Source organism: Symsagittifera roscoffensis, chromosome 4 (assembly GCF_963678635.1).
Source record: "Symsagittifera roscoffensis chromosome 4, txSymRosc1.1, whole genome shotgun sequence".
NCBI classification, from domain to species: Eukaryota; Metazoa; Xenacoelomorpha; order Acoela; family Convolutidae; genus Symsagittifera; species Symsagittifera roscoffensis.
Window position 1 is genome coordinate 57,548,726 of NC_087065.1, and position 13,710 is coordinate 57,562,435.

Consider the following 13,710-nt stretch of genomic DNA (forward strand, 5'->3'; position numbering starts at 1 on the left):
AGCAACTCCTACTGCCAATTTTGATTGAGCTTGAGCCAACCATCTAATAGAATTTTAAAAAACGATTCATGCAAATAAGTACAGCCAACGTTTTAAGAACTAAAATGAAGAATTGCCATCCTATAAATTTTCCGTTTCGACCAACTCAGAGAGAGGGAAAAATATAGCAAACGATTTACTTTTTAAAAATCAGTTTTGACTAGCTCATAGAAAATCTCCTAAGGACCAAGTGTAATATCAAGTTAAAACATTTTTTAGCCCTGACGTATACCTAAAATCTGGTCTTTTTTATTTTTCAGACTAAATATTTTACTTTTGAATTTGAAATCTTAATCTTTTGGAGTTTTTCATAAGTTGATGTGTTTTTAATTAAGGTTTGTACAAATTTATGGACTGGAGTTGTGAGCGTCAATTTTATGGACTGGTTTGTAAGAGTTGTGAGCGTAGTGAACAATTTTAAATAAGTTTTGGTGATCTCTTTTGTTTTCTTAGAGGAATAAATCTAAAAAAAATTTTCTCGCTTAAAATTGATTTTTTTAGCAGATTGGCTTTTGATTTGTTTTTTTTTAAATTCACTTCATTGCCTTCTTTTTATTAAATTCCACTATCGATCAGCAAAAGTGCAAAGTCGAAAAATAATAAACAGGTACCTCTGGCTTTAGCTGGGCCTCTAGTAGCTCTTTAGCTTCAAGGTATCATGGAGTTGTAGTGTAGAAGTAGGGAAAGAGACCCGCAACAAAATAAGAGGGTTCGAACCTGGGCAGGGTCGGATCGGATGTTTTTAAAAAAAACTTTTTCTTCTTATACTGATTGAACTGCTGTATAATTTGAGGCATGTTAGTTGTTAATGGTCTTTTTAAAAAAAACTAACTGTTACCTCTAATGCGTCATAATTGGCGTGCGTCACTTAAGAAATTTTGTAGACTCAAAGTTTTACTCATTTGGTTTTTCCCAGTAGCGTTATCGGTCATTTTTTTGCTTGTGTATGCGAAGTGCAATTTCGCCTCTGTGTTTATTTTTTTTGAGACTCTTCAGTCGTTGCTCGAAAAATTTCTAAGTTTTTTTCGCAAAAATATCATAGATTTTTTTGTTGCAAAAAAGTTTTTAGCTATTTAAAACCCACTAGAATCTATTCAATGCGACTTTCGATAACCAGAATTTTTTTAAATTTCAGTTGCTAAAAAACTACTTAAACCATTTGTCATTTTGGAGTGGGGCTTAAAATATTAAGTTACAATTAATTTTGCCTCTCCTCTCAACGCTCTAGTCAGCCCCCTCCCCCAAGCAAAAAAGGGTACTTAAAAAACTCAAAATAAAAATCGAAAAATTGAAACGAACGTTTCGGTTTTTCTTCTGCCTCAACCAATTTTTATCCCGATAGCTACTGCTGGCGTTTTCAGTGCTAAAAGCAGAGGAACCTACCATGTTACGTGCTGAAGGCTTAATATATTTTTTTAAATTCGAAACTTATAATTGTATAGATTTTTTAAAAAAAAATCAGCTTCTTTTATTCAGCTCAATCTGTAGATAGACAACGTAAATGGCGATGTAAAAAAAACTGTGCCACAAGTTAAAGCTCCGACCATTTCTACGGGTGTCAAAAAACTATGGCTTAAGGTGTCTTTTGTCGTGCAGTAAGGTTTGCAAAGTAACAAGGATAGCCGGTTGCTGTGCAAGCAGCATAGAATGTTCCGACCACATTCGTAAAAAAAATACATTTTTATCTTTAATTTAGCATCATTTTTCTTCGTGGTGTAATTATAGAGCTATACAAACGCGTTGAAAATTAGTGAACTAGGCAGAAACTACTGCAATTGTCTTCAAATAAAATAAAACAAAGTTGTACGAAAAATTTTATGGCCAAGAAAGCGATTAATGCAGCTTCCAAAACTGGTTTACTTTTTAGTTCAAGTTTTATAAGCCTAAATGACCTATGTTTATATCTTACGAAGGTTACTCGATCACCTTACTCGCTCGAAATTTGACCAAAACTCAAAAATTTAAAACCAGTTTTTCTTAACACGAAAAAATTTTAAATGCCCTTCGAATCTAAAAAGACTGATGATTACTTGTGGCACCTGATTTTGCGTGGCAAAAAAATTAAAACACACCCAAATACGAAGTTCTTCTACTTTTTTCAAATGGTCGGAACAATAAGAAGGGGTTGAGTGACACTTCGACAAAAACTCCACTCAGTTGTGATTTTATTTTCCAGAAGAAGCTTCAAAGAAGACCTTGCTAGCAAATATTTGGTGAAATAGAAAGCACAGGTTTGTGCTCAACAGTCAGTAGATTTTAGATACGAGCCGTGAAAGAAGACCTAAAATTGTGTTTTCAGAATACTTCTTCAGTGGAAATTCAGGACACGTTCAAAGGACAGTAATTCTCAATCAGAAAACATTGGTCTGGTGTTTTTCCGTTTTCAGACTTTAAAGCAGAAGATTCTAATAAATCACCCACTACTTTGATAAACAACTCACTTTCACTCTGTTTTTAGTCAAATATTTCAGCCACAGACGGGCTGATTGTTTTTAAAGTTTTTAAAGAAATTAGGGCTCTTTTTCCTTTTCCCCCACCTGCAAATTTGGGGGGGGGGGGGGGGGGGGGGGGAGGAAAAAGAGCCAAAATTAGAGCAACTTTTCACTTGATCATCAAAAATTAAACCAATTTTAGCCAAAAAAAATGACTCAAGCATTGTAAGAAGATACAAAAAGAAATTAATTTTCAATTTTGGTCCTTATTTTTGGTGGCCTGAACAATATGCGATACCTAAAAAGACTTCCCTTGCGGCCTGTGATTTGAAGCTCAAGTATATCATTAGTTATTAGAAAAAACTCAAGCGCAAAATTTCATTCTTTTGGCAATCAATAAACAAAACATTTTCAGAAGCAATTAACATTTTAGTTTCAAGCATGCTCATCTGATTTAATTGGCAATCCAAGCACTTAGAGCGCGTATTCTAATTGGTCCGCTTTTTGTCCAATAGAGTTAGGAGTTATAATGCGTGATGGTGACTGCTGCTGCTGTGATGGCTGCTCGAGAAAGATCCTCCGTAACCTCCGAGGACCATCATAGCAGGGAATGCATTGTGAGATCGTCTGTGGCGGTGAGACTAAAACAGACAGATTATGTAATACTTGCATCCACAATTACGCAAAGATATGCAAAGTTTTGTAAAATACCTATCGATATATAAATAATGTTGACTGATGATCATGCATCTAACTTATGACAATAGATTTTGCCCAATACGAATTGCCAAATTATTCAGAAAAAAACTTTGCCACGCGTGAAACTGAAATTCCTGAGTTTGATTACGACGTAATTGTTACTAAAAATTTGAGCTATTTAAAACACGACAGCTATTTTTAAGTAATACGAACCCTCTCGTGTCGTGTGGCACCCATTCCGTTGTCCTCGTGGACGCTGTGTTCGCTGACGTAACTCTGGGTGTCGTGGCTAGGGAACGCCACTGGAATCGGCAGGCAGGGACTGCAGAACCGAGAGGCCGAGGAATGACTCATGCTGCTGCTGCTTCGGCTTCTCATGTAACTCATCTTGAAGGAATCAGAAAATTCGAAACTCTTTTATTATCTGAAATTGGGTTTTAAAATATTTGAAGGAGAAAAGCTGTGGAATGAATTTACAAGGATTCGATTCATTTTTATATCGAAAATTGTTTAATTAAGGTTGAATGACAATGAACTGATAATCTATTGTGAGATAAAGATTTTTATTCAAATTGTTAGGTTATTAACAATGACTAGTTAATATTATACTAAAACTGAATAGTAGGATGATCAGGCGAATGGTAGAGCTAGGATGGTTTCAAACGAAAAAGGATCTAATCTGTTCGCAAAGAAATTGTTCCACCAATTTCTTAGCAGATTGTCATTTCGCAAAAAACAGCGGAAAAATTATAAATTACTCGTCGGATTCCATTTTGCTGGCATAAACAGTTTTTTATGTTCAGATTAAAAGAAAGAAATTATTTATGCCCCAAAGCAGATAATGGCTTTTTGACCGGGGTTGACAAAAAGGCTGGCTTATCATACGCTTTCATACTATGGAAAAAGGCTTATCATTCATTTGCATAAACTGAAAAGATTGCACTTTATATTTTTGTGTTTTGTTCAAAACACAATAACCAAGTTTTTTTTAATATTAGAGAACCCACAGGTCAAGTAGAGGTAAAGAAATTTGCTATAAAATTTTTTGTAATGAATTTTACATAAAATTATCACAAAAAGTTTTTGTACATCCGAATCACGCGTCTATTTTGACAGTGGTTGCAAATTATAGCCTGTTTTTTGACGAATTTAACGCAAATTTAACGAATTTTGATTGCTGATCAGAATTCTGGCTCGGCATGATGAAACGTGGGAAACTTAGTCCACACTGATTTTGGACAAAAATTTACAATGCTTGTTTGAGCAGAGACCTGATTTTCGTCTAAAAAAACTTACAACATTTATTCCGTTTGCGAATTATTGCTTGGAATATTTTGTAGTCATGTAGATAATTGCTTAGACAATTTTCATACATAAAATTTTTATCATTTTCTTAATGAATTGTATGACAAGCATTCTTTGAGTGGAGATTTGCCCGGGGGTCCAAATAAAAACGATAAATCAATAATACTCACTTTCGGAAGTTTCAAAATTGCTAACTTACAAACCTGCATTGGGGTTTTTAGAAGTTTATATTGTGATGCTCAGCACCTTAGAGCGAGTTTTCATGCCTGGACACATGCATGGTGAGCGCTCAAAAAGCTGAATAGAGGCAATTTAATTAGCTCAATTCATACCCTAGAAAAGTCAAGATAAGAAATTCAATATTTGACGTTGGCTGGGGGTAAGTTAAAAAGCATTCATGATTTTATCAAAGCAAAAACCCGACCGAACATTTTTTAAGGGTATTCAGAAACTTTAGTGTTTGGCCTTGATATGTACAGTCCTGTTGTTGACTTTCGAAGAAAAAACAGAATGTTTAGACTTGGGGTTGTTTTTAATCATCTGAAAGCATTTCTGAAGCTCCATAAAATTGTGACAACTTGTCATAAATTTATAGGAATTTTAAAATGGATAATTTAAAAAATTTGAGACGGTTATGAAAAAGTGCCCCTGGGCAATATTTTGGGCTCTGATAACACGCAAGCCAAACTGAGGTAATTTTTCATAGAAGAATATGAAAAGCATCTTAAATAGCGGAGAAAAAAAATTTAAAAAAATTGAAAAAAATTGTCGATTATTTTATCAGTTTTACGATCAAAAACTTTAAAATTGGCTTGAAAGTGCGAGCAGTGAATTCAGGGCTTTGCCTTGACTTACGAGCAGTCTTGTTTTCATTTAAAGCCAGTTTCATATCGTTCCGTTTTTCTGCTTGTTCTCAATTATTTTGTCTGTCGTTTCGTTATCATCGTAAAATTTGAAAAAACTCAAGCAAGATTTTAAACTGATTTGCTTGTAGCTCTCAGATTTTTAGTGAACTTTATTTGAGTTGCTTACAAGAAGTTTTTTGGAACAAGGCTAAATTTTATCGTAGTTTATTTAGTTTCCCATTCTCTTTCACTTTCAATTTTTTCGGCTAAGCTTAATTTTTTCGGCAGCTTAAAAAAGAAAACTATACTGGACAAAAATATTTGCAGAAAAATGACGAAAAAAAACGCGACAAAAAAATTCAAAAAGAAGCTAAAAAACATCAAAATTAGTTTTATTTGCTTAAAATTAAGTTTTAAGGACTTAAGTGAGGCATAATTCAAATTGTAAGGCTGCTCCTTTGCTTTATTCGCACGAATTAGGAAAAAAACTAAAAACATTCAAACCAGTTTTTCTCATTTTAGACTTTTTTATGTGGTCTGAATCACGACTAAAAGGGCTCTAATATGGTATATCACTCAACACAGGCCAATGACTGTTTGCGGTACCTGATTTTGCGTGAAAAACAAGAAGCAAAAAAAAATAAAACAACCGAAAACAAAACTCCTCCCCATTTTCAATGCTCGGAACAAAAACTAAAACACACCAGAACACAAAACTCCTCACATTTTCAATGGTCGGAATAAAACAAAACACAATCGAATACAAAGTTTTTCCCATTTTTTAAAGGTCAGAACGTTTATACTGTCCGATTTTTTGTTCAGACCATTTGACAAATGGGGAGGAACTTTGTGTTCGGCTGTTTTTTAGTTTTTTCTTTCTGTTTTCTCCAAAAATTCTTCAAGTACCAGAAATCATTACCGATGTTGAGTGATATATCATATTGAAGCTCTTTCAATTGTAATTCGAACAACTTTTTAAAAAATTCGAAGACATTTCACAGTGTCGAGAAAAACCGGTTTGAATTTTTGAATTTTGGTCTAATTTCGAACAAAAACAGTGTGAGAAAGAAGACTTGCAATAATTTATTTGAGCTTACCTTAAGCCGGGAAAACTTACTTGTAATCTAATAAAAATACTTTAGAGCTCCATTTTGTAAACAAAGTTTAAAAATTCCAAAAATTTCTGAAAAATTGTTTGAGAAAAACTTTCATTTTTTTTTACTTTTTTTCGTTTTTCAGTCAATTTTCTTCAAAAACTATTTTCCGAATGTTTTTTTTTCTACTATGACTGTCATATATGCCTATTGTGTTTTTCTCGCTCAGATCTTTTTATCACACCATGTGGAAAAAAACGACACTGACTTGAAAAAAAAGGGTTTTTGTGTTGTTTAAGACTGTGGTCGGAACATTCTGTGCTACTTGCACAGTAACCGACTATTCTTGTTTCTCCGTTTATTTTTTCAAATTAAGGTCTACATTAAGGAAATCATCTCATTTCACATGAATTATAGTTACTCTGTACTGTCTTTCTAGCGCGCATTATTCGTCTTTCTTGTATATCAATTTTCTATGCTGATGCACTCGCAAAACGTACTTAAATTATTTCTCAATTGGAGAGTGGCGTGAAACGTTTGGAAGTTTACTGCAGAAAACGTCCTGGAAGTCACCATTTTCGAAACAAAATCATGAAGATCAGATCTGCGGAGCTAATAGCCGGCACGAAAAGTTGCGTTACAAAAACAAACGAGTCCAGAGTTCGTTAAAAATTTCAATGATATCGGTTGAAAGAATCAACCATCCTATTTGAAGCGCCAAAAAAGAATATCGTAGTTTAATTGTATGTTAAACTAATTAATTTTTGATTATGTTGCGAAAACGACTTATCACTAATCATTTAGTTTTTTTTTTGCGTTTTTCCCTATATTTTTTTCGTTGTTTTACTTATTTCAATAACTTAGCTCACGTTTTTTTTTTCAATTAAAATTGAACGCTTGAGCCGACTCAATCGTACTCAGGTAAACATTTATTAATAAAATCAATGTGAAAACGGTTAGAAAAATTAAAATTTTGTGTGCAATGCGCATTGGCTTCATAGTTTTTTTAGTGAAATATTTCAACAGGTAGCAATTAATTATACTTTCTTAACAAGGATTACCATTTGTCATGCTTGTTGCGCAAAACATTGCCATTTCAAAGAATTAAATTTTATATTTTTCAAAAAATTTAAAATATTTTTTTTTGTTCTGACCATTGGGAACTTAGTATTCGGGTGTGTTTTTATTTTCTAGTTTTTGTCTTTTTGATTTCCATGCAAAATCAGGAACCACAAAAAATATTGGACTGGGTTGAGTGATTTATCTTTTTGACGCCTTTTAAGTCGCCGCCAGTGACGCTAGTGTTGAGAAAAGTTGATTTGAAATTTTTGACTCTTTCTTTATTTTCGTGCGAGTAGAGCGAGCAAGCAGGCATATCTATGCTTACTTTAAGCCGTTTACAGCAGCTTGTTTTTGCATAATTTTAATTCGAATCCCATAATCCCATTAATTCGGTTTTGGAGTTTTTAAAAGACATTTTGAGAATCAATAATTCTGAAAATCCAAAAAAAAATTACAAGAGAAATATTTTTTTTTGATTTTTTTTTTTACAATTTTTTGGTTTTTACTGTCATTTTTCTTCAAAATTTGTTGTGCATTTTGCCTCTTCTAATATGACTGTCGAACATGTCTAAATTCAAGTTTTGCTTTTAGTTCTTTTTATTACACCGCGCTTTATTACAACACTTTATTACAGCTATCCTTGTTTTTTTTCCAAGCAAAGTCTGATTTCACAAATACTTATCGGAATGAGTGATATATCAATTGAAAGCGCTTTCAATCGTGATTTGAATGAAGTAACAAAATAACAGAATTAAGTTTGAGAAAAATCGGTTAGAAAATTTTGATTTTATTTTTCCTATTCAATTTCGTGTAAGTAAATCAACGAGTAACATTTCATTATCAAAAATTTGTTTTTTTTTCAGAAGTTTAGGATATTTTTAGATGTGTAATTTAAAACTCTGGAAGAAATTTTTTTTTTAAATTTAATTGTTTTGTCTGATAAAAATCTTTAAAAAATTATTTAAATATGAAAAGCGATTGAATTTAAAAAAACTCTAAATTTTTGTTAGAAATTGATACAACCAAAATATGCGTCATCAATGTGTTTTTTTTAACGCACAGTGTCTTCAATGCAGTCTGAAAATCGAAAAAGTGTCATCCAATTGTTCTCGAAATTCGGCTTTTTTTTCAAAAAAGAAGAAATGGGTATAACGGCTGAAAAAGTTTTTAAAGACACAAAAAGTTTTTTTCTACGCGCTCGTTTTAAATTAAGTACAATACATCGAAAAAATCGTATTTCCCTAGAAAAACATCCTATGAAATTTCAGAGACGTGGTAGAAAAAAGGGTCATAGCATTTGCGGAAAACCATGACCAATATAATTTAACCTGAGGCCTACAACCGATAGTAAAAAGAACCGAAAATTCGATTTGATCCAAAGCAATGTCTCATTTATTTTCGATACATAAACCAAGCTCAGTCGACAAATTACATTGAGCTAACATTGTCAAATATCAATCAAAAGTCGATAATAGCACAACGCTTTTAGTTGAGCTAATAGTAAGTCGGGTTTTCAACCACAAAATTTTCGTAGGACGTGATAATCGATCAATTGAACCACTAAAAATTCAACTCAAATGAGCGCGCTTTTTAGCTGGCATATCAAAATTTTTAACTAACTGCTACAACCATCACATTTTAAATTATTTTGACAGAAACTTGCCCTTTAGTAGCCTTGTATAAATGATCTAATTGTTTCACGGAAAAAAAATTCGAAAAAATTATGTCAACTTTTTTGGTGCGCTGTAGTAATGTCATTCACTTTGAATGCTTAAATTTTAAATGCATCAATTTATGTCAAAATAACGAGACTTCTTTGGTTTCAGTATCAAGATACTTAGTATGATTGTTTGTTGAAAGAAAAATCGGTATGTTAGGTTTTGCCTCTTGAAAATTTGTTCGTTGCATGCAATCATAAACAAAAACAAGACTGCTCGTATCAGGGCGAGGCCCTGAATGTTTTGATTGCCTTTTAAGGCTTATAGAGCAGTAACAACATAAAAAAAATAAATTTAATAAAACAAAATGAAAACTTTTTTTCTAAAATTTGAATTTTTTTTTTTGAAAATCATCACCCCACACGCCATATAAAGTACAAAAGGATCGATTTTGCTCCTTGTAACAAATCAATTATGGCAAATCAGTTTCTTTCAACCAATTTGGAACGATTTCTAAGACGGATTAAATCTCCGCTTACGCATTAATAGCGCGAATTATATCGCGCGTTAATTGTCCCAAATTGGCCAAAATGGCGATCTTTAAACCCCCATAACTTTACAAAAAATGATAACAGGTGAAATATCTTTTCGAATTTAAGCTCAAGACAACAATATCTTTTGAATGATATAAAAATTCCGTGAAAAATTGCTAGTTAAAAAGTCGAAATATGTCTGAAGAAAAAAAACACAACCCGAGCACAAATATTCCGTTACTTTCGGAACAATAAATTATTTCAAGTTTTATGTCGAGAATCATCTCAAATTTATTTGGCGTCAAGCAAAAACCATCCTCAAAAAAATTGACGAAAATTGAAACAAAAATTTTGGAATCCGTTTAAAAACCATTTTATAGTCGTTTGAATGATCGGCAGACTCTTTGATCTCTTTAAAAGCTTTTTAAACTGCATCGCTTTTAGGTACATGTGTTGCATTTCTCACAATTTAAGATTTGTTTAGTAGTTAGCAATTATGCTTTAGAACAAAGACAGACGGTTGCTGTGCAAGTAGCTCAGAAAATTTCGACCACATTTATATTTAAAAAAAAGTGTGGTCACACTGTGTAATTTTTTATGCCGTGGCATGATGAGAGGATCTGTAATTAAGGCATATTCGATAGTATTTCTACATTCAATTTCAGGTGTTTTTATCAATCGTTATTGTACAACAGTAGGTTTGGTTTAGCGCCTGAAATGATCACTGAAGATTTCTCTTCAAGGATTTTATGTTAGCAAATGAAAATCTAAATTCATTGCTAGTAAAATTCTAAATATAAAAGTTTGTGTTGGCTTTTGCCGTACGACCATGAAACTTGATGGTAAGTTTCTTCGTAGTCGTAGATCGTCTCTTGTCCGAGGTTTTCTTCCAATACCGGGTAGCGGGTAGTTCTCGTATTGTACGGAATAGCGGCTCTGATCTATTGAGTCGAAGAGACATTTCGATTAAATTATTGTCATGTAACATTTTGAAAATGTTTTAACTAATTCTAATCTATCTTGTTAATTCTAAGCTAGTTTGTTTTTAAAGGTCTTATTCGAGGCTTATGGTCGCACCAGATGAGTTAAGTTCTTTGGTCTAACTCATAGAATAATTTCGGATAGGGTACACCGTCTGCTCGTCACGCTATCTTATTTTCAGCCAGATAGATTCGTGCAACTTTTTAGTCTAATACCGATCCTAATCTTACTCTTATATCTACTAGTCTCAGGGTGTTTAACTAGTCTCTGCTAGGCTCAATAGATCTAGAGTATACTGGCTTATTGCGATTGCTAAAGGTCTCTTGGAGAGGTAACTAATTTCTAAGTTAAATTCAAATCTCTCTGGTGCTGAAATTACAAGTAATTTCAGCACTTGCAAATAAGTGGGTTGTTAGTTAGATGGATCATTATTGGTTAGTATTAAATATTTTATAGTGATAAAATATCTAATTTACAACCATAATTAAATGTGGTTTAGATCTGGTTCCAAGTTCGATATTATTTTCACTGGAGTACATCTAAAATTTCACGTAGAATTCGACGATTATATACATTTTATAAAAACTACTCGCTTGCTTAACTTGCTCATATCAGAAGAACAACACAAAAAATTTTAATGTCCATCGAATCACTTACAGGGCTTAAATGTGCTATATCACTCAAACCCTTCTGTTAAAAATTTGTGGTACCTGATTTTGCGCGGAAAAACGTTTCAACAAAGAACAAAACTAAAATCAACCCGAGACAAAAATTTACCCAATTGAAGCGGCCGGCACAAAAAGTAATCAGAAACAAAGAAATTCTCATCATTGAGTAGTTTAAATGCTTGAAGCTGTGACAGCCTTCGAAGCTTTATGTATTCAAAAAAAAAAGGTTCCAAGAATACAGAAAAAGAATACAGTGTGCTTTAAGATTAGAAATATGAACTTACTTTTTGCATTTGAAAGAACATATACCCGTTTTAGTCTACAAAGATCACTTCAAAGTAGCCATTAACTTTTTAATTGGGTTCTTTGACAGACTAAATAATTGAAACAAAATGGTACGATAGGAAAAGATGAGAAATCTTAAATACAAAAACACGATGCAAGCAATTTTTAATTATATTCAGCATAATTATGAATCATAAATTTTCTTTCAAAAAGCTTTGAAATTCTTCATTGAGCCATTTTATTGCATGAGCGTTCCCTTTGTATGCTTCTTTTCGTAGTTCCCAGTGTTTTCGGGGTTCATTTATTGCCAAGAAGAAGCCTGGAGATGAGGGGGAGGGGAGATTGGTTAGAAGGACGAGTGATGGCTGCTGTAGAGGCTGCTGGAGTAGGAGCCGATTCCTCCGATCAGGATAGGGAAGCCTCCGTTAACTCGTCGCTCCCTTCGGCGGGACTAAAACATCAACTTCAACTTTATAACTTGATGTTATAACTTTAAGGGTTCTGTATTTTTTAACTTCTCTTGATACACTCATCAATGGCCCTTTCACTCTTGTCAACCTTTCTCATAAAACAATGTAAAATTGTCATAATACACTATGTTGTTCTTACAGCAATTTTCAAGTTAAAAAATTTGTTCAAATCTTGTACACACTGACGCTTTTTAGCATGACAATTTATCGCATTTGAGAAATCAAATACAGCAAAAGCATAGGGAGAACTGGAAAAAGCTCATTAATCGAAGAGTCAAGATTAACAGCTACGGTGGTTATGATGGAGTTATTATCCGTAAATGGATAATCATCTGTTGTTTTTTATAATTTTCAATTTCCAAACTTTGAAAATTATTGTCCATTTAACATAATTAACAATAAAGTTTGTCTTGCTAATTCTAATTATATTACTCGAAGCTCAAGCTCTCTGAGGTTAAAATTGACCGAGCTTCATGTGAACCGAGAAGTTTTAGTGTGTACTCACTCGCTCGTGTCGGTATCCTCCGAGTCCATGGTCCTCGTGCACACTGTGTTCGCTCACGACACTGGCTGAGTCATCTACTAGTGGAAGGGGCAGAGTGGAGACCACTGGGAGGAAGGGGCTTGAGTGTCTCGAGTAGCTACTGCTGCTGCTGCTTCGGAAAAAGGACATGTTGACAGGAGTGGTTCGTGAAACGAAAGCGTAGAACTAAAATTTTAGGCTCTTTTCCAGAATTCAAAACAGCGTTTTTTGAATTAAGTTAAAAATATCTAACTTTATAAAAATCTTATCTGATTTATAAATCAACCGATTTTTCTTCAAGAAACCTCTCAAATTGAAAAGCGCTATAATGATCAATTTGTTGAAAATGAACATTCCTCTTTAAATTTTGACGATGTTTTGAAAGTTAAAACGGTCATTCTTGTAGCAGTTTTTGGTTTTACGGAGCGAGCTTAGAAACCGGAAAAGAGCTTATCTACCAGTTGGGAAAGATAAAGTGAGAGCTGCGAGGAAAGTTTTGTGGAATGATTTTGAGAGAATTGAGGCACCTTTTATAGGTATAATTGGTGGGAAAAGGAGTTTCACAATATGAAGAGCAATCTTCTAGCCATTGTGGTCAATGTCTAGACAGGCACTAGAAAAGTAAAGATGTTCATTAGACTAGGGAGCATTTCAAGTTACATTAGGGGGTATTTCAAGTTACATTAGGGGGTATTTCAAGTTGCATTAGGGGGTATTTCAAGTTACATTAGGGGATATTTCTTCCTAGGTGTAAATTTGCGTGTGCCTAATAATTGACTGCTTTAGCTATCTGGTAGAACTAAATGGTTCGAAATGTCACAAAATACTTAGGATGACGGGAGATAGTAATGATTATCTAGGCGAAAATTGTACAAAATAATGTCGACGAAACTGCTATTAAGGATTGAGGCGCTTGATGTCTTAGCCAAGCCATTCATTCATTTAAACCAACGTAATTGCATCAGTCGGGTTACACGAACTTTAGGAAAACTTGCCCAAACAATTGTACGTTGACATATTTCAATCGTCAGCGCAAAAATACATAGAAATAATCAGAAAATTTTTGAGGCAAAAGCTTGATTACTTTCGAAACTGTTTCATCCTTTCACTTTTGCA

At 33.4% G+C, this 13,710-nt stretch overlaps 1 long non-coding RNA gene across 1 annotated transcript; it reads right to left on the reverse strand.

Annotated features, from left to right (window-relative positions):
• Positions 1–11,838: 11,838 nt before the first annotated feature.
• On the reverse strand, positions 11,839–13,255 carry LOC134844566 (uncharacterized). Its single transcript, XR_010162691.1, has 3 exons — positions 13,053–13,255; positions 12,577–12,780; positions 11,839–12,052 (listed from the first exon to the last, which is right to left on the reverse strand). It is a non-coding gene; the product is annotated as an uncharacterized LOC134844566 (long non-coding RNA).
• Between the last annotated feature and the right edge of the window lie 455 nt (positions 13,256–13,710).